We start from the raw sequence: 23,747 nt of genomic DNA, 5'->3' as shown, positions 1-23,747 counted from the left end.
TACCTCTAGGCTCTTTCGTATTCCACAAATGTGTGATTGAAAGTGAGATTAGGGCATGTTTGCTTAGTCTCGCTTTTTCCCCCACACACCTTACTAATGTTGTATAACAGGATAACAACAATAAGAACAAGATATCAATACCTTAAACAAGATATACCCTCAATGTGTGCATGCCAAAGATATCATATGTAAACCAATATGAGGATTATACTTGTGAGAATGTATGAGTGTGTGTATATATATATATACCCTTCTTTTTGACATCACTAACAAACATGCCAAAGTCAACAAACTTCCCCTTTGGCATTGATGTCAAAACCAACCATATGATCCTCTTTCTCCCCCTTTTTGACATGATTGACAAAGGGTTTCACATATATTCATCTTCATAGAACAATGCATCTACAACAAACTTACTCAGAATCATCAAAGCAATTAATGTTGTTCTCTTGATATCCTCTCAGTTGCTATCATTTTGAAGACAGACTCAAACGATTCAGTAGAATTGTTTCCTTACTAAATGTCTGAGCTTACCACAAATGGTATATGCATTAAAATCATGCACTCCCACTCAAAACACTATCCAGTATCATTGACTCCTTTTTCATAAAGAGATATTGCTTCTAACATTGATTTGATCACTGCTAATTTGACACTACTATTTCATTGTTTTTACAATCAAAATACATCCGCATACTATTCATGACATCATTGAAACTGTGAAGGCTAGTGACAAAACCAAAATACATACCAAACCCTATTCTAGACTTCCCCTATCTATATTAAATTTGTCACTCCACAATCTTGACAAATACCTATCATGCATGCATCTTGAAAATTCTTACTGTCAATAGTTAAACTTTCCAAGTATCAAGAACAAAAAGAGATCTTAGATGAATTTCACCATTTCAAGTTGAGTATTAAAAATCACTATCTACGACTGATCAAATCATTACTATTGATCTTCTTTTATGTTCATTTTCGCTTCATATCATCACCTCACCAACTTCAAAAACAATCTCTCAAGTAGACAAACACTCCACTTCAAACACTAAATTGTTTGCGATTTATCTGCTTTTGAAATTTGAGTTCTACAAAAATACACCAAACTTGAATGTTGTTGTGTGTCATGCCTTTGTTATTCTCTTATCATGAAAGCACCTCAACCTCTACCATTTCCATTCACTCATGTATTATATATGATATGAACTGCTCTTCATTTTCTTGCTCCATTTCACCTACTCTAACATAACTGCAACTTTCTAAGATAAAGCATAAGAAGAATGAATCAACAAGATCCACCAATTATCCAAGATACCAACAAAATAAAACTCAAAACAAATTGAAGATGATGTATCTATACAACCTTGATACTCATTAAAACCTTGAGATACTCCATTCAACATTGTACCAAAACTCCATACAATATGTTACAAAAAATAGTAATATTATATACCATTGCATGATCTTCATTGTCACTATTCATTGTTGCAAAGCAAGAGGAAGACCAAGATCACTTTCAAACTGCAACCCTGTCAAATCTCTCAAGATGATCTCATTGAGATGAGATGTCATTGCTCTGAAAAACAAGTATTGATACTATTATGATCACTTTTATGATGTCTTAAGTATATAATAATAAGGAGCATGTATAATACAAGAATATTAAGCAAGTAGACCATTGGGAATGCTTGAAAAGAGTATGATTTTTATGTAGTAAAAATGCTTAGAAACAACATTGTTCATTTGCAACAACAAAGTATTAGTGAAGCTATTCTCTAGCCATTGTTACACTCACAGTTTCCTAAGTAAAACATTGTACTCTACATGATAGTAAACATTTACAACTACAACACTTATGCCCATCTACACTTAAAAAAATATCCATTTATAACTAAAAGACTTGTGGGACACCTACCTACATCTTATTTGTCAAATATTACTATGTTTGTGCTTTTTTATCCTCCTTTTGAGTGTCAATTGAAGAGATATGAGAAAAAATATATGCAAGAGGTATACATGAGCAACATCACTTTCAAAGAATGAATAAAGCATGATCAACCAAGAAAGTCTGTAATATACTTCACTGAATGAAGGAGCCATCACTCATTGTCCTTTATAGCATTGAAATGCATTGTTGATTGTCACAAGACATGAAGAGAACTGTGTAAAGCATGAAAACATGAAAGACACTAGTATTGCTTGTGCTACACTTGTACAAATACTATCTTTATTTTCAATTCATCCAAACTTGAGAATCTTGATGAACATATAACTAAAGAACTTCAACTGAAGTTGTTGGATTGATGATGATGTTTTGATGTAATAAGTTGAATGATGACTTGTTTTATGTTGTCATTGATGGAAACTATGTTTTTATAGTCATCTAAGTCTTTTAGGCCAACTGATAAAGCATACCCAGTAGAGGAGATAGTTTATCAGTGAATCGACAAACAAGACTCTCAACCGATAAATAGGAACAGAGTTGTATTCAAAGCAACCAATATAAGTGATCAATGAAGAGTTAGGTGATGCAATTCTACAAGAATGTTGGAGACAGGTACTTACAGGTATATTCAACACTCCAATGGCAGATTCAACATGATGAGAAAGTTTTGATAAACAAAGCAGTCAATCTTGGAGGACAGTCAATCAGTAGAGCATAATGACTTAAATCGATTAAACTGGTAATGATTATGTTTTATTTTTGGATTTTTATGTCGGTGGTAAACATAAGTAAACTGTGAAGTGTAAGATTGTCTAGATTCATTGAACCTAGGAAATTGTTCCAAAGTTATTAGTCGGCTAAGTTGATGTTTATAAAAAGTGTGATGAGTTATGAGATGGAGAATGAGATAATAAGAGAATATTGAGAGTGTGATAGTGCAGTAAATTGAGAAGCTCTGTATTGATGTATTGAGTGGAACTGAAGTGGATCTTATCAGGCACAAAGGTGCTACATGTAGATCATTTTACTATTGTTTTCCTAATAGTTGTAGCAGTCAAATCCCATATTGAGTAGCTCCTAACAGGCCTGAAATTGTAAATCCGCTAATAGGGTAGCTCATTAACTTGAGTCTAAATCCTCTTGCAAGGTTGCTCCTAACAAGGAAAAGCTTTTAACAGGGTTGAGGTGAATCCCTTAACCGGGTGACTCCTAACAGGGTCTTCTCCTAATCAAGCATATTTGTAAGACCTTAACTAGTGAAAGATTTCTATTCTGTAGATAGTGAATCTTATGGGTACTAACTCCCACCATGGTTTTTCCCTTTTGGGTTTCTACATATAAATCTTTGCATTATGTGGAGCATGATATATTGGGTGTTATCTTATGTGGTGATATTTCTTTTATGTTTATTAAGCTTTAAGTTATTTAAAGTGGTGATTAGATTTGTGTTGTTGTTTTTCCTTGCATTGATTCATCCCCCCTCTCAATGCCTTATAAGTTTATCAATTGGTATCAGAGTCTGATTCCCTTAAGGCTTAACCACTTGGGAAGGATCCTCAAGGCTATCATGGGGGATATTAGTTATAGAGAGTTGTCTAATCATCTTGCAGAAAATGAAGAAGCTCTAAGCGAGTTGAGGGTCAAGTATAAAGATTCATTGGCTAAGAGGAGAGAGCTAGCTAAACAATTGTATGAACTTAGGGAAAACAATTCATCTTAGGAAGAAAACATGGATGCATTGGTTAATGAGGTAGAAAAGCTGAATGATGACAAGGAAAATATGAGGAGAGAGTTGGAAGCCTTGACCATCAGGATGAGTCAAGAGCTTGAAGTAAATATGATAGCAAAAGAAAAGATTAGTGAAAAATAACATGATATCTTTAAGATGAACTAGGAGGTTGGAACTTTGTATGCTCATCTTCATGAGGAACAAGAAGAAAAAGAAGAAATAAAGGCTAATCTAGATATGGCAATATCTCTAAGAGAAAGTCTAGTGAAAAAGAATGAAGATCTTACAAAGGAACTTGCTGATGCTAATGAAACACTTGCAAAGTTTAACAAAATATCTACTATCTACTATGCTTGATGAACATATTCAATCACAGAGGATGAAAGGTGAGACACAAGGCTTGGGATACACTACTTTTTAGAAAGGTGAGCCTTCTGGTACAAAGGACAACATTGAAGAAGGTAAATCTGCACCCAAGATTTAGAAATCCACTGGTAAGAAACCCTACAAACCAATATGCTTTAATTGTCATAAGCCAGGACATACTACTAATGTTTGTAGATCTAATTCTTTTGATGGTTATAAACCTAATACCTATCAAGGATACAAACCTAGAACCTTTAATGGATATTGTTACACTTGCAACATGTATGGGCATAGAGCTGTTGAATGTAGGTATCGAGAAAATAATCCAACACCCCACATGAATCAAAGATTTGGTGGAGATTGGCAAAGAACTTTTAATGACCAAAGAAATACAAATTGGAAAAGACCCTATTGTAACCGGTCTAGTCCCTATGAGATGGAAAAGAGAATGAATGTGATTTGTACAATCTATCATAACCATGGTCATGTAGCTATGAATTGTAGAAGAAGGACTGGTAGAGGCAATTATAGGCCCTGGAGAGCATTTGGTATGGCATGTTTTCATTGTCACCAACTGAGACACCTTGCAAAGTTTTGTAGAGCTAAAATGAGTCAACCAGTAAATCAATCTACTGAATAGAAAGGGAAGAAGAAACTTGATGTGGAAGAGACCAGAGCAGAGATGAACAAGATCTAGAAAAATAAGAGTGATGAGAAACCATCAGAAGATCCTAATTATTCACCTAGTGTGGAGAACTCATCACCGACAAAATAAACTATTAAAAGGCTTAGGGGGAGCTTAATGTCAAATCCATTTCCGAAACCACCTATACGGTGTGTGGTAGGATAAATATGCATATCTTGATGCATTATGATATTATGAAGTAATTTTATGATCAAATCAATAGATTTGATGTGATATGAATGGTGTTTTAGGGTTTGTTTGTTTATACAACTAGGAATAACTTTTAATGCGGTAGGTATTGAGAAAATAAAAGGACTTTTTGAATATTATTTGTCACTTTTCATTCTTGAGAGAATTGAAAGAGTGGAAAGAGTAGAGAAGAGCTTATGTGAGCAACATTTGATCAAATTAACAAAAGATTTGGAGTGATCTACAATTGGTAATTGGTGAAAGTGCATTCTTAGTGTTGAAACCCTAGTTGTGGAAGCGTTGAAGGTATTTATTTGACAAATCCTATTATCTATTCTAGAGTCTAAGTCTTTGAAGATGGATGCACCACATCTGGTAGATGTTACAGTCAGGCCTCATCCAAAGTTTAAGAGGCATCCTTTTAAATCCAATGAAACTGATCCTATAGGAGCACTATTTGAAGTCCTATATGGAGTTTTGCATGTAGAGGATATTAGATCATATATTCACTGTAAGTTGGAAGATCTTGGATTTTTTACTATATTTGATCAATATAGGGTAATGTTTGACAAAAATTGAGTATTGAAAGAACAATATAAGAGAGTTACTGATAAAGGTTTTCACCATGCACTAAATTCTATTGGTGATTTTGAAGATGATCATGTAAGATATGTTTTGAGTCATATACACGACCAGTTTATGTGGCTTGATCTTGTACATAGGATCACCAAAGAAGTGATTCATGCAGTAATTGGATTGTGTTCCACCGGTGAAGTTCCAGTACTGAGATCAGTTCCTAAGGATGATGTTGCCAAGCTGACCAAGTCATGATGGGATGGAAGAGCTATGACCATTATTGAGATTGATAATCTCATAATAAAATTGCTTCAATGGTCATAGGATACTGGGTATATCATTCTAGGAGGATGAACAACATCCCTGATGCAGCCATCCATACTTCTTACTAGATTATCAAATAAAATGTTTATTATGATTTGTCTAAGGCATTGAGAAGTTAGTTGGTGCTCAATCTTGAATCCATAAAGAAAGACAAAAGACTGAAGTTTAAATTTGGACAACTAATTATTAGATTGTTCTTCTATTTTCATAATTTCTTTCCTAGTATCAGTGTTGTTTAGTGGTCTAAGGACACACCAACATTGTTATAGATGAAGAAAAATATCAGGATGTTAGGTAATGATTTTGGCAAGATTGCTTGGGGTTATTTAAAAGATTTTTAGAAAAAGATGCATGCAAGAGAGAGGATACCAACATGATTTGTTAGTAGATATGAGGATACCATCTATTTTTTGGTTGACAAGTACACATGTCAGATGGAGGTAGTTGATCACAAAACAACTTGGGTGATGTCTATGGGCTACAAAGTTGAAGAATATCTTTTGGTTTCTTATGTTGAACACTTGCTAGCACAACCGGTAGATACTACTACTACAAGGTTTGGGACTTATAAGGAGAAATATATTGAGGTGCATTTTGAGCTTGCAAGCCCGATCATTGGAAAGAAAGTCAGAAAAGAAGTGGAACAATTTGCAGTTGAACAAGGTTTTACTAAAGAGGCAATTGCAGAAGCTAAAGGTAAGCTTGAAGCAAGGAAAGTTGAATCCTCTAGTGCCCCAACCGGTACCAACACTGATAGACAGACAAGGAGCACAGTGGTGAAGGAGAAGCCCCCTCCTACTCCTAAGATCCAGATTAGAAGAAAACCTAAGGAAGCTAAGCCTAAAGCACCCAAGGTGAAATAAGTTTACAGGAAAAGAAATAAACAACAAGCACAAAGGACACTTCAAGGTATTGAGGAAGATGATACTCAATCTGAAGGTGGACAGAAGGAAATGAGAGCTAGTGGAAAGAAATCCAAAGTGGTTGGATCTCCTACTCTAAAATCTATGAAGCCACCGGTAAGTAAACTCACTTTACTTGAAAGGATTTTGGAGAAAATTAGAAAGTATGGTATTTTGACTAATGTAAAGAAACTTTATAAAAAATTTAGTGAAGAAGAGAAAATGCAAATTGAAGATACTATTGTTTGGTATATGAATAAGTACTATAAGGAATTAATTGAGTTGCAAGGTTGGATACTTGGTTCTTTGTATGATAAACTGGAGGCAAGATGGAAAACTGCTATAAAACAGGACAAAAAATTGATTGAATTTATATTGATGCATCTACAACCGGAAACCCCTAGGGAAGATAATCAAGAAATTTTTTCTAAGACAAGGCCATTATTCCTGACAAAGAAAAGGTCGACAAGATTATTAGTTGGTGAATCTCAATTGGTACATGTTGAGACTGAGTAAATTCTGAAGAAATTTTTGGGGTTGATACCTGATGAGGAAGAAGAGAAACTGGAGAATCTTAAGGCAGAAGATCTCCTAGATGATGTAGATATTGATGATTTTTCACCAAATGAGATTTTCTTTACTTATCAACTGGAATATGATAAACTGGTTAATGTACAGAATGGGATAGTTGTAATTCCTTATGATGATACAAAAAATGATACAACTGATATTGAGGGAGAAAATAAGGAACAAAAAGAAAATGTACAAGATGAAGATGTTCAGGTGACTAAACAACAAGAACAGGGACAGGAGAAAGATGAAGAGCAATAGAGAGTTGAAGAACCACCAGTGATTACTAAAAAAATTGAAACAAAGACACCACTAATAAAGGGCAAGGAGAAAGAAGAGGAGGATACCAAAGAAAAGAAATTAGTGAAACCAGAACCTAAATTGATACCTTTATCACTTACCTATAAGAATAAAATTGATGATGGTGAAGATGATGATGAACTAAGTATTCAAGGACCCATCAATATGGATGCGCTAAGTTCTACAAAACTAATGGAGATTTCATCTGCCATGCAATCTAGAGATAAGAAGAAAATAATGAAGGAACAACAAAAGGAAGATCAAAGAATACAATGTGCAGTTGAGATTTTATCTAGTTTGTTATCAGAGATGAATACTAATAGACTATCTACATCGATTGATAAGTTAGGTCAATTGGTTGCTGATGCTGGTGAACAAATGAAATTTTTTGAAGATGCAACTTATTTGAATGTGGAAAATGAATTTAAGAAGAAGAGAATAGATCAGTTGATGAATGATATGGATAAATATAAAGTTGCTTTAATAGTTAATAAAGATCATATTAAAGATACACTTGAAACTAGAGGTAAAATCCTATCCATTGTTGCAAAGTTTTCATTATTTTGTGATGATTTGATGAAAAGGAAACGGGAAGCTAAAAAGGAACTTGAATTTATAAGTGAATCATTTATCCCCCTAAATGATTCTACTATAACTTTTGGTAGATCGGTTGTTGAACTTAAACATAAGCTAAAAGCTTATGAGAATGAATAGGTCAAAAGGACTAAGTCACTGTAGGAGATACAAACACTTTTGATCCCTAAGGTTGAAATCTTGCAAAGAGGCTACAAGGAAACTGAAGCTATTCTAGATAGACCTGAGATGAGTACAATTGATGCCATGGAGGAGTTGGCTTGCCAGATAAGAACACATGTTGAGATAACTAGCACTCTTTTGGAAACATGGCACAATGATTTGAAGCAGTTAAAGTCTCATTTTGGAGATGCATTTTCTAAGATGGCATTGTAAAACATTTTGAACTTTTATATCTATATATGGTAATGCAAATTTTGATGTATATTGCATTTATCTTTCATGTATTTGCTTACCTTTGCCATTGTTGTCAAAGACGAAGTAGTAGTATAGTCAAAATTTTGTTGTAACTATAATGGGGAGTAGTAGATAAGTCTTGTAAAATGTTGTAATTTCTAAGGGGGAGTATGTGTCATGAGTTGTCAATTTTTGTATTGCACACTTAGACAAAAATTTTCCTAATTATTCCCATCAATGCCAAAGGGGGAGATTGTTGGCTTGATGATGACGTTTTGATGTAATAAGTTGAATGATGACTTGTTTTATGTTGTCACTGATGGAAACTATATTTTCATAGTCATCTAAGTATTTTAGGCCAACCGGTAAAGCATAACCGGTAGAGGAGACAATTTATCAGTGAACCGACAAATAGGACTTCAACTGGTAAACAGGAACAGAGTTGTAATCAAAGCAATCAGTATGAGCGATCAATGAAGAGTTTGGTGATGTGGTTCTACAAGAATGTTGGAGACAGGTACTTGTAAGTATATTCAACACCACATTAGCAGATTCAACATGATGAGCAAGTTTTGATAAACAGAGTAGCTAATCTTGAAGGACAATCAATTGGTAGAGTAGAATGACTTAAATCGATTAAACCGGTAATGATTATGTTTTATTTTTGGCTTGTTATTTTGGTGGCCGACATAAGTAAAACTTGAAGTGTAAGATTTTCTAGATCCATTGAACCTAGGAAATTGTTCCAAGTTTATTAGCCAACTAAGTTAATTTTTATAAAAAATGTGATGAGTTATGAGATGGAGAATGAGATCATAAGCGACTATTGAGAGTTTGATTGTGCGGTAAATTGAGAAGCTCTGCATTGGTGTTGTTGATGTATTGAGTGGAACTGAAGTGGATCTTATCAGGCATAGAGGTGCTACATGCAGATCATTTTACTGTTGTTTTCCTAATAGTTGCAACAGTTAAATCCCTTGATCGAGTAGGTCCTAACATGCCTAAAATTGTAAATCCCCTAACAGAGTATCTCATTAACTTGAGTCTAAATCCTCTTGCGAGGTTTCTCCTAATAGGGCAAAGCTTTTAACAGGGCTGAGGTAAATCCCTTAACCAGGTGACTCCTAACAGGGTCTACTCCTAACTGGGCATATTTGTAAGACCTTAACCGATCAAAGATTTCTATTCTGCAAATAGTTAATCTTGTGGGTACTAACTCCCACCGTGGCTTTTCCCTTTTGGGTTTCCACATATAAATATTTGTTTTACGTGGAGCATGATATATTGGGTGTTAGATTTTGTGGTGATATTTCTTTTATGGTTATTAAGCTTTAAGTTATTTAAAGTGGTGATCAGATTTGTGTTGTTGATTTTGCTTGCACTGATTCACCCACCCCCCCCCGCCCTCTCAGTGCCTTATAAGTTTATCAAAAGAAATTTAATCTTCCAACATAAAATAATAACCTAACAAGATGAAACATCTGAAGACAATCTAAGATTCAAGTAGCTTCTTGAAGATGTCAATCACTGAGAGAAACTGTGGAAGATAGGGGAACTGATACAATCACAATCTTTACAATCTTCTTGGTTGATATCTATGGAGTTTCAAAGATAAAACTTATAAACACTCCCCCTAACCTCATACTCCTTTAAGAATTTTGAGATGTTCGTTGTGCAATATGCATAGGAATATAACTTTCCTTCTCTTGCTCCTGATTTTGCTTCTTTCTCAATATTTTCAAGGAATCTTTCTTTTTTAAAATTTTCACATGATCCTTCCTTCTCTTGTCCGAAGTATCTATTCTTCTATTATACCTACACTATTGTACTTTATGCCCAATATGTTTTACATCTAAAACATATAACATAATGATCAACAGGATAATAACTCTTTGACAAACCATCATAATTCCAACAATCTCTTTTCATGTACCCAACCTTATTATAGTTATGATTTGACACAATATTAGAGATTTTATCTTAAGTCCATACAAATACACAATATGGTCATTCATGTAGTGACCATATTTATGACAAACATAGTAGTTACCATGAAATTGAAAAAAAGTTATACCTCATTAAATAATATTGTTTGGTAGATGAAGATATTTTGAAACAGTTATTTCTTCTTCTAGCTTATTTGACACCTTTGTGTTGTCTTCTATCAATAACATTGTTCTATGTTTCAGGAGCAACATCATCATAGTTCAGTTCTATATTTTTCCTTGGTGTTTGTCTAACCTTGAAACTTTGTCCATCCTTTGTTGCTAATGTTATTTCGTGTTTCAATTCATCTTGAACTCTAGAGGTTTGTCTATTTTCATATCCTAAACCAAAAATGTCTTTATGATGCTTTTTCTTACTCAAAATCTCATTCAATCTACTTGTGCTTTTCTCAAATTGAATATTCTTGTGCAACTTAGAAGACATCTTTTCTAGTTCCTTTCTTAATGCAACTATCTCTTCTTGAATTTTTTGACACTCACTTGTTTTAACTTCAAGATTAGATTTAGTCACATCTTCTGTCTTCTGAAATTCTTCTTCTTTTCTCTTGACTTCTTCAAGTCGATTCTTACAATCAATAACCACTTTCTCTACATTCTCAAGGGCTGAATAAATTTTGGTCTTAGATTCTTTTTCTTCTTGTAACTACAACTTTAATTTTGATTCTTCATTCTGAGTTTCTTAATCTCATCTAAAGAAGTAATAAGTTATCCTTCAAAATCAACTTCTCCTTCAAAGTCACTAACACAAACACTCTTCTAAATCTGATTCATTCACGTCTACAACAAATTTACCAAGTTTTTCATTAGTCATCTCTTCTTCTACAAAATATGGTTTCTTCTTAGGCATTTCTTCTTTTGCAGGCCATGAATTATTTTTCTTAGTTATATTTTTCTTTCCCATGACAACCAGTACTCCACCACTAGGAATCCCCTAAGTTGGTCAGACTTATGGAAAGGGTTTGGCTTTGATACTACTTGTTGGAGTACAATACCATAGAGAGGGGGGGTGAATTAGTGGTATAATAATCCCAAAAGACCTTGTAATAAAATTTCAAAAGACTTTGCAACATAACTAGAAGGAATACTCAAGAACAAAAACTTTTGTAGACATCAACTCAAATCAAGACAACTTCTTTTAATAAACTGAGATGGAGCATCACATTGCACATCATAACAACTTTTGTTGAATTATGATAGGCATCATAACAACTGACACTGATAGATCAACATCAAAGATGAATCAACACAATATTATGAAGCAATATATAACAAACATGAGACTCAAGAGCAAGGATATTCATTTAAACAAAATACAAAGATGAATTGTGATTTGACTGACCACAATGTCAATGGACAAGGAATATATGTACAAACAAAACTATATGATAGATATGAGTACATGTAGATCAACTAAACTTACATCAACTTAAAACTAAAAGACACATGATAAGAAAATGATCATGAGAATAAATCACATCAAAGTAACAACTCATAACACAAAAATTGTCTTGAGTGGAAAACCCTTATGGGGAATAAAAACTACTCGAAATTGCCTCATTGGCTTAATTAAGAAAATGCCTCACTGGCTACATTCATAACACCAATTCCCTATAGACTGAAGTACCAACTCCTGTACATATAAATCAAAAGACATTCAATGAGGGTTACTCTATTTCATTGTAAAACATATCTCATCTCTCCTCTTATGAAATTAAAGGATTACATTATCTTTCTGCCATAAATACCATTGAGTGTCAATATAAATAAAGATATAAATTTGTCTTTCATATTCTTATCCCGATCTACCCAACTGAATAAATAGTTCATCACATGATACTTTATTTTTTCTGTAAACCCTTTACCACTTCTTTCTACAACAGGTTGAATCTCTTTTCTTATCTCATCAATGATCACTAAGAACTGAGCTTTGTAATGGAACTTCACAACATATTAAACTACACTCCAATAACATCTCTCAATATGAAAACATCGAAGAACCTTCAAAACACCCTCTATAACTATAGTCCTTTAATATTCAATTTGTAGACATTTCACTTAATTCAATTTTGAACGGTTCAATTCAGCTCCCTAATCGATTCAATAGTCAAACCTGCTAGACATCGAAGAGACTTGGAAAACTCTATCTTGGAACAATCAAGCAATATACATCTCATCATGTCAACATGAGTCAAACATGTGGTCCCCACCAAGTTTCTCAGATTATCAACAAGAAAACCTTACATTGCAATGTCTTAAAGATCTCTTGTTGAACTCTAATATCTTATCAAAATCCACTTTATCGCCCAAACAATCCTTATGTTACAATGAATTGGTGTTATTAGTAAAGGGATATAGTGTTGGCTAGTTACTAAACACAAAGTCACATCAAAAAGTAACTCTTCATCAAGACCATTGTGAAGTCTCCTTGACACTTTTCTTATCATTATGGCAAAGCACTTTTCCAAGACTCTTAAGTAATTCCATAGACTTCCAAATCTTTATCAAAATTCCAAAGAGGATAATGACTTAGATAAGACTCACTAGGAATTACACAAAACAATAGAGTTACTTCAAAACCTATCATATCGAAGACGATCTCTGCAAACATGTCATCTACGTTGCGAAGCTAACCGACTGTCAAACTATCATTACCCATGCAAAGATGCATCATTATTGAACAAATCTAAGGTTTCAATACTCATATCTACTATGGATAGGGTTTCACAAATAATGTGCTCGATATACACCTTTTCTTTAATTACACATATGCCAACCCTAAATCAAGGGTATTATGACAATAAGCACAAGATATCGATACCTCAAACATGATATACCCTCAATGTGGGTGTCCACATATACCATATGTAAACCAATATGAAAATTATACCCATGAGCATGTATGAGTATATATATATGTATACCTTTCTTTTTGAGATTGATGACAAACATGGAAAAGTCAACATGACCAAAACTAGATAGCATTTAAAGTTGGAGGGTGAGATGGGAAAGCCATTTATGGAAAAGAGTTGACCTATCCCTAATCAAGGTGATTAGGGATGTGCAAACGATTAAGGGGAGTGATTAGGTGGGTTAATGAGGGATTATGAGATAAAGTAGGCAAGTTATGAGGAGAGAGAATGAGTAGGGGTATATAAATTGGAGGAAATGATAATCATGATTAGGATAGCATTAATTAGGATAGATGATGGATATTAGAAGATTGATTTGTAGGAATCAAGGGATTAGTTAATTAATCCTTAATTAACTGGGATTAATTAATTAATTAATATTTAGAAGAAATATTGGCTAAGCTTGGGGATTGAGATGATTTTTAGAAGAATAGGATATAATAAATTCTGATAAATTAATTATAAGGCTAAAGTGATAAAATTAATTAAAATATAATTTAATTAACTTTAATGAGGACTAACATAATTAATATAATCAATTATGTGAAATGGCTAAATTAATTATAGATATAATTTATTTAATTTTAGGTGTGTACAAGTACTAAGAGCTTAGATGTCACCTTTTCATATTATTACTACATCGAATCAATTTTGTGTGAAGTTGGGACATCCTTAGCTCTCTTCCATGAAAGTTATCCCTTCTACGATACATAAATATTTGAAATTCCTTCGTAATGACACTATTGTAACAATTAATCATAGCCTTTACCAACCACAATGAAGCATGGAAATTTCACTCTTGATTACATTTGGCTTAAACAATGTGAACTCTTAAAGCCTCGAAATGGCATCATTTTTTTATCTTATCAAAAATAGAAAAATGAGATGATAATGGCCTTGAGTAAACATAAAGATGCTACACCCATGGATATTCCTCTCTCGCAAATAGGACCTGGTGTTCTTCCTACTCCTTCCATTCCTCCTATATATGCCATAGTCCCACCTCCTACATCTTATATAGTAAAATGCTTGGCATCATGTGTCTCTTATCCTATTTGGGTTTGTTCCTATTTTCTCCCTATAAGGGAAGAAAAGAAGCCTATTTAAATTGATCCTCAACCTTCACAAGTCTCGACTAAAACTAAAAGGAATCATTGTGCAAGAGAACCATGATGAAGACACCATGCTAAGTCTCATGATATTGATTCCCAAACCCTTTCTTTCCTAAAGACACCAAATGTTGACTTGGTCCCATTTTTCAAACCTTCTCCTAACCCTAGGGAGGAATTTCAATCACTTAAGTTAAGAATTATCAAGAAAAATTATGGTTCAACTTTTTTTCGTATTAAATATCCTATTGTAATTAAGTTAGATGATGACATGGATGATGATAATAATTTTATTCATACTAACAATTTTAATCCTAATGATTCTAATGTTATGCATGATCTTGTTTAAATTGATCATGAGTTATCTTTACACTTTTTAAAAGCATTAACCCTAGCTCCTAGTGACAAACAAAGTGATTCATCATTAGAGCATGGTCCTTGTTTGGAACTTGCACTAGCTCCATCTACCATGCGCTTTGTGGCTCCTCTTGCATCTTGTTCACCATCCCTAAATGATGTTAACAAAGGTTGGGAGGCAGATGATTTTCTCAACTAGCTTCATTTGTGTCATGATTCTCATTTGTGTGTTTCGTTGTTCATAATGTGCTTCCCTCGTGATGTGTTGTTTGATATGTTTTTGTATTATGTTAGGTTCTCTTTGGATGAACCCTATTGCTCCGTTATGTAAGGAAGTTAAGTAGCAGAACAAATTCCTACACTAACCTTGAGAGGAGGGTAATGCAAAAACTTTTACAAATCATCACAACAGTTACAAAACTTAACATAAATACTCATAAATAACATTCATACCACAACACAGTGATTTCCGTGGGGAAAACCCTTTCAGGAGAACAACCCCACACTCCAAAAGCTACCCAATATATTATTCAACAATCAAAAATAGATTACAATATACTTGCAGAGAAAGCTCTTCGCAGGACTACCACTAATCAGAGATTCAGAGGTAACTCAATAGCCATAAGACTCTTACACACAACCTCTATCTCATGCACCTCATATATAGGAGATACAATACAAGAAACTATCAAATGGTATTACAAAACCATGGGCTGAATAAACCCAATAAAGTATAGCCGACCTTATCTCCAATCTAGATGCCCTATGACATGTTAAAACACATATCAACATGTGCTCCTCCTTTTATAAATCATTTGTGTCTGATACAAATTATATTTCCTATTTCAAGAGTACAACCTTCCAAAGGCCATAGCTTACAAACTGTGTGTCTGATTGATGAACTATTTGAAGTGCCGAAAAGCTCGCGAAGTTCTCTATCACCTCATAAATTTCTACACCATTTACACCCACTTTTCAGGGTTTTTTGGGGCCTCTAAATTCCTCAAAATTAACTTTAAACCTTTCATTAGACCCCTCCAAAATGGACACTTTAATATCTTCAAAATTAGTTGTGATCTTGTGACGAAACTTTACCAAAATTATTATATAGCCAACCAGAATCTTTGGGGAGAATTTTTGCACCATTTCATGCTAAAATGAAAACTTACTATAAATAGTAACCTCATGTAAATGCAAGGTTGAGGCACCATTTTTCCAACAAATCTCCCACTTGTTGAACACCTTGCAAGAGCAAAGGAAATATCAATACAATTAATCAATTGCTAGAGGCCATAAGTCCCATAGATTCTGAACACCATCTGAACTTCTCTATGCTCATAGCCTTAGTTAGAGAATCTACAACATTCATCAAAGTTTCTACCTTAACTAGCTTCACCCTACCATCTTCAACCATATCTCTAACAAAATGATACTGAACATCAATGTGCTTGTTCTGGGCATGAAATGTCGAGTTCTTAGCTAGGAAGATCACAGTCTGATTGTCACAATAAACTGTCATGACTCCTTATTTTATTCCAAAGTCTAAACATAGTCTCTTAAACCAAATGGCTTCTTTACAAGCATGAGTAGCTATTATATACTTTTCTTTAGTAGTGGACAAAGCAACCATAGCCTATCTCTTACTCATCCAACTAATTGCACCACCAAATAAAGAAAACACATAAGCATTGGTGGATCTTCTTCTATCAATATCACTTGCCCAATCTGAATCCACATAACCATGAATATCAAGGAAAATCATGTCTCGAACCAAATTACCATGATAAAACAAAGAATACTTTGAGGTACCCTTCAAATATCTAAAGACTCTTTTGACTGTATCCCAATGAACTCTACCAAGATTAGACATATATCTGGAAAGAAATCCCACTTCTTGGGCAATGTCTGGTCTAGTAGAGACCATAACATACATCAAAATCCCAACTGCACTCTGGTAAGGCACTCATGTCTTCCATCTTTTATGGGGATGTAGGACAATCTACAATAGATAATTTCATTCCAACTATAAAAGGAACACATAATGGTTTACAATCCTGCATGTTGAAACTTTGTAACACTGAATTCACATACTTACTCTAGCCTAGCCATAGCTTTTTGTTTTCTCTATCTCTTCTAATTTCCATCCCAAGAATGCGATTTTCTACACCAAGATTTTTCATTTCAAATTTAGTAGCAAGTTGAAACTTTAGTTCTAAAATCATACCTTTCCCTTTACCAATGAATAACATATCATCAACATACAATGAAATGTATAGGAAATGATCACCATCAGATTTATAATAAACATAGTGATCTAATTTAGAATGCTCAAATTTAAAACTCGACACTATGTATCAAATTTTTGGTACCACATCCTAGGACTTTGTTTGACGCCATACAGGGATTTCTTTAATTTACAGACCAAATTTCTTTTACCTTTTACCACATAGTTCTCTGGCAGTGTCATACAAATATCCTCCTCCAAATCACCAGGAAGGAAAGCAATTTTCACATCCATTCGCTCAACCTCTAAATCATAAGTAGCAACAATAGAAAGAAAAAATCTAGTGGATGTCATTTTTGCAATAGGAGAAAATATCTCACCATAATCAACACTCTCAACCTGAGAGTAGCCTTTTGCAACCAACCTTGCTTTATACTTCTCAATGCTTCCATCTGAACCAATATTTTTCTTGAACAACCATTTACAACCAATAGGTTTCTATCCTTTAGGCAATGGTACAAGATCCCATGTGTCATTCTTTTTCAAAGCTATCATTTCTTCTTCCATAGCAATCTTCCATGATTCTGCATCATTCATACCTAATGCATCTTATTCAGATTTTGGTTCATCCATATTAGTATTCAAGGAAAAAATACATCTCCAATCATTAGGTGACTAACTTTGAGGTGGTTGTCTATGTCTTGTAGACCTTCAAACAAGCCGAGTTGGAGGTTCTTCCTCCTCTTCTAAAGATTCAGAGCTAGACGAGATCTCCTCAACTTCCTACCTATCTAGGGGTCTCGATTCAACTCTTTCAAGTGTAGAAGGGAATTGAATCACATCTTCCTTTTTAGTCTATTATGGCTGCAATGTAATAGAAGGAGACTTAATTTCTCTAAAAATAACACTTCTACTATGAATTACCTTTTGTGCAACAAGGTCCCAAAGATTGTATCCTTTCACACCATAATTGTACCCGAAGAAGATACATTTCACAACCTTGTTCTCCAACTTTGTCTGCTTCTCCTTTGGCATGTGTGCATGTGTCTTGAAGCCAAAAAATATAAGATGTCTCAATGAAAGCTTGTGACCCGACCATGCTTCCATAGGCATTTTATCCACAAGGGTTGATGTAGGAGACCTGTTAATCAGGTAGCAAGCAGTGGCAACAGCTTCAACCCAAAACTTTTGTTTTAGACCAGCACCACTCAATATACTCCTAGCCTTCTCCATTAGTGTCCTATTAATTCTTTCTGCAACTCCATTCTACTGTGGAGAATACAAAGTTGTCTTTTGTCTGTTAATTCCATAGTCTTTACAAAATCTATCAAAATCATTAGAGAAAAATTCACTGCCATTATCAGTCCTCAAACATTTAATTTTCTTTCTAGTCTGCAACTCAACCATTTATTTAAATTCTTTAAATCAACCAAAAACTTTAGATTTACTCTTTAGAATATATACCCATGTCCTTCTACTAAAATCATCAATAAATGAAACATAATATGTGGATTTTCCAATTGAAGGAACATCTATAGGACCAAACACATCAAAATGAATAAGATCTAAAACACCACAAGTTTTATGAGAACTTGATTCAAACTAAACATGATTTTATTTTCCATAAATGCAATGCTCACAGAAATCAAAGTCAAGATTACAATAATTCAAACTTTCAACAAGGTTTTTATTTTTCAAGGTCCGTAGACCCTTTTCTCCAATGTGGCCAAGCCTTTGGTTCCATAACATAGTGTCTTCTATAGGTAACTTTGCTTCAGAAGAAAGAGAACCCTTAAGTACCCAAAAGCCATTTCCATTTGCTGAAGGTGAAACCCTCAAATCTTTTGATGAAGTATCCACATATTTACTTTTTACAGAAGTGTTATTACACTCAATAGTGTACATGTCTAGCTTATACAAAGTGTCGAACCTAACACCTCTAGAAATTACCATAGCACCCTTAATCATCTTACATCCTTCTTTAGAAAATATTACTCACACACCTACATCTATCAGTTTGCTCACAGATAATAGTTTTCATTTTAATCTAGGGATATGCAACACAACATTAATCCTTTTTATTCTACCATCAGAAAACCCGATCCTAACTTTACCTCGACCAACAATGTCTAAATGTGAATCATCACCCAAGTACACCTTACCTCCATTAAATTCTTCATATTTAGAAAATCAATCTCTATTGGAAGTCATATGAAAATATGCACCTGAGTCAATTAACCAGGCATCATTACTTGCATGAGTCACCAAAGATGTAATAAATGCATCACCATCTTCCTTCTTAGATTCAGAATCATAATAAAACTTCTTCTTTTTCTTCTTATTTTCTTCTTTGCAGTCCTTACGGATGTGACTTGGTTTACCACAATTCTACAAAATGACTTTGGACTTTCTAGGAGATTTTGATCTCCCTCTTGATTTGGACTTATCGTGCTTCTCATTCTTCTTGCCTTTATCCTTAGGTCTTCCATGAAAAGTTAGGGCTTCTTTTGAACTGAGGGATACCTTCCTCTTCATCTCTTCACCAAGTAAGGCACCCACCACATATTCAGACTTCAAAATAATAGAAGTACTATCGATAGCCATAACAAGAGAATCCCACAAACCAAGCAAAGAACAAAGCAAGATCTGGCATTTCTCCTCTTCATTCATCTTAACACTGACAAATACTAATCGAGCCACCAAATTATTGAATGCTTCCAAGTGGTCTATAATTCGTCCACCCTCTTCCATCTTCAAGGAATACAATTTCTTCCACAATAAAATCTGACTTAATAAATATTTCACTTGATACATTTCACTAAGCTTAGTCCATAGCATCTTTGCAGATTTTTCTTCGTGGACATTGATCAAAATAGAGTCTTCCAGACACAGTCTGATTAGACCCTTGGATTTTCGGTTCATAACATCATATTGAGTTGCCACAATAGGATCTAAGGGTCTTTGGACATTCACATCAATAGTATCCCACAAATCTCAATCTATTAGAAGATCTTCCATCTTCAAATTCCACATCTCAAAATTCATTTCATTAAATTTCTCCACCTCTATTTTCCCTGATGAACTTGCCATCTAAAAATTCCTACAACAAGATCAAAAAGTGTCTTCTGCACAAGCTCCCACTCAAATTTGGATTAGTTCAAAAAACCCAACAACCCACAATTGAAATCAAAGGTGATCAAGCTCTGATACCACTTGTAAGAAAGTTAAGTAGTGAAAGAAATTCCTACACTAACCTTAAGAGGAGGGTAATGCAATTTTTTTTATAGATCATCACAATAGTTACAGAAACTTAACAGAAATACTCATAAATAACATTCATACCACAACATAGTGATTTATGTGGGGAAAACCCTTTTAGGAGAAAACCCCACACTCCAAAAGTCGTCCAATATATTATTTAGCAATCAAAATTAGATTATAATATAGTTACAAAGAAATCTATTCACAGGAGTACTACTAATCAGAGATTCAAAGGTAACCCAATAGCCATAAGACTCTTACACACAACCTCTATCTCATGCACCTCATAAATAGGAGATACAATACAAGAAACTGTCAAATGATATTACAAAACCATGGGCTGAAACCACCTAATAAAGTATAGCTGACCTTATCTCCAATCTAGATGTCCTATGATGTATTAAAACACACATTAACGTGTGCCCCTCCTTTTATAGCTCCTTTATGTTTCTGATACAAATTATATTTCTTATTTCAGGAGTACAAACTTTCAAATGTCATAACTTGTGAACTGTGTGTCCGATTGATGAACCATTTGAAGCGCTGAAAAGCTTGCAAAGTTCTTTATTACCTCGTAAACTGCTAAGCCATTTATGACCACTTTTTAGGTCATTTTAGGGCCTCTAAATTCCTCAAAATTAAGTTAAAACCTTTCATTGGACCCCTCAAAAATGGAAACTTTCATATATTCAAAACTAGTCGTGATCTTGTGACAAAAATTTATTTGAATGCTTATCTAGCCAACCAAAATCTTTGGGGAGAATTTCACACCATTTTGTGCTGAAATGAAAAATTTCTACAAATAGTAACCTCATGTAAATTCAAGGTTGAGGCACCATTTTTCCAACACGTTAGTGCAAGGTTATAAAGAGGCAAAAGCCATTGTTACATTCTTCTATTTATATCTCAATTATTCTATATTGTAAATGTGCTATTATGTTGTCTACTTGGGGATGATGCAACGCATTGAGATCTCTTTTTTGGTCTCTTCCATGTTGATAAAAAAACATTTGTTTTTTTATCTCTTGTACTCTTCTTCCATTATGTTCATAGTTCCACTACCTTTTGGGGATGGGGTCTATTCAATACAATTATTCTTGATATACAATATTTATCGCAAGTGCATTACTAACCCCATAGTTAGTGGATCCCTTATATGCTTTTTCCTATATGTTTTGTGACCATTATCCTTTAATTTGTCCTTTTTGGGGGTATTTCATTTTGGTAATGTTCTCATATCTAATAACTTTAACAATGGGGGAATACACTCTTCTAAATGTTACACTTTGTAAAGTGGAAAATTCGGTCTTATCAAATTCACCACATGGAAGGGGGAAATCACTAATCTGATTTTCACTTGGAGGAATTTACATTTAAAAGAGGGGATGAATCTACTAGATCCAATCCTAAATGATACAAGGAATGAATACTAAGTAGATTGATTGTGTTTGGAATGTGTTTGACCCTCTTTTGTAAGTTGAATAAGTAAAGTGTTGATATTGAAGACAAAATCAGTGGAAACAATGAGCTACAGATTCAAGATTTCGTCATGCACCTAGATCTGACAAGTATAAAATGATTTGGAGCTGCTCTATGAAATCTTCCAAAAGTAGCCAGGAATGTGTGTTTGGACCAGGGTGCCCACCCTCTGGGTCCTTTTAACTTTCTGCACATTGAAAAGGGTTTTTTGTCTCTATAAATAAAGCTTAACTCCAGAGGTACAACTGTGCACCTATTTCCTACACACAGAAAGAAGGAGAAAGGGGTTGGGAATAGGGGTTTGCCTAAGTCAAACCCCGATTTGGAATCAACCTTGAATGGAATACTATAAATGCTTGAAATAAATGATGGAAAGGTATACCTTCATATCTGCAATAGATGATGATGATGTTTTGCTTCTTAGATGTAATCACACATGTTGTATGAAATGACATGAACATGACAAAAACCCTAACACACACATTATTGCAAATGAATGATGTAATAATGCTTCATAATTGATGAATGAATAATATGCAACCTTGAGGAATGCTTGAATTTAGTCTCCTTGCCTTCTCCTATTTTTGCCTTATGATTGTATGTAAATGTCTTATTATGCCTGTATATCAAATTAGAGGGGAAGAACTCCTTATAAACTTACCTATTGTCAAACTTATCAAATTTTTGACATAGGCGACATGAGGAATTAACTTCCCACTCACATTTGGGATAGGGCCTAAGAGCCAAAATGGGTCCCAATTAGGGAGGACCACGACATGGCACGTTGTTCCTGATGAGGACTAGGGTGAGGTTTCCTAGTCCTACCCCAATTTGGGCCAAGAACAAGGGGATATGTAGGATGCAAAGTGAAAATATGAAGCTTGGTTGCATGGGGGAGGTATAAAGAGGTCCTGATAAAGCATGGAAAGGAGGTCACTATGGTAAGGGCCCCAAATATGGTCAAAATTGTAGGGGGTACAATTTGAGGATGCTACATTTAGCCCCCACTTTAGAAAGAGTATGAGCTTACACAAATATTCATAGTAAAGTAGAAGAAAGAGAGATGAAGAAGATGAGGAATGCAAAGAAAAATCATGAGGAGCTAATCCCCCATTCTTAGGATCTCAACTCACTTAAACACATGCAAGGACACACATGACAAGATAAAAAAAAAGGCAAGCGAAGGCAAAAGACTCAAAAAGACACACAACAAAAGCTAAGAAACAAAAACAAACAAGACCTCAAGTCAACTAGCCAAAGAGACCTCGATATCAAAATGCCAACAACTAATATTATTCTTGGAAAAAAATGCCATCTCATGAACATAGATGATCACATTAAAGAGAAAAGAAAGAATCATCCATGAACTATCAATAGAAAAACTATGAGTCCATGAGAGGAAGAAGAGAGAACATGAATACACTCTAGAGGTGTTTATCCAGGTGATCCATGAGAAGAATGATGAGAGAGGGCATTGACTACTTGCCCCTAGATGTTTTTATCTAGGTGATCCATGGTGGGAAAGGACATGGAAAACTCGCCCCTAGATGTTTTTATCTAGGTGATCCATGTGAGGAGGAGAGTAAGAATAGTCTAGCTATTTTTAGCTAGTTCCACCCATCCTTGTGCGTCTATGCAAGTGATGTCCAGTTTCAAGTGTATATCACCCCATGAAATAGTCTTTGCTCTATTTTGTTTTAGTGTTCTTCAATGTGTTTAAGACATGTAATGTAAATGCAAGTTCTAAGTGGCAAATGATAGATACATGCCTAGTTTCGAGTCCATCTTGTTTAAGAGTCTTTGTTCTAGTTTCGGTGATGTGT

The sequence above is a fragment of the Cryptomeria japonica genome, chromosome 11 (assembly GCF_030272615.1).
Source record: "Cryptomeria japonica chromosome 11, Sugi_1.0, whole genome shotgun sequence".
NCBI lineage: Eukaryota > Viridiplantae > Streptophyta > Pinopsida > Cupressales > Cupressaceae > Cryptomeria > Cryptomeria japonica.
This window is presented reverse-complemented; position numbering follows the sequence as displayed.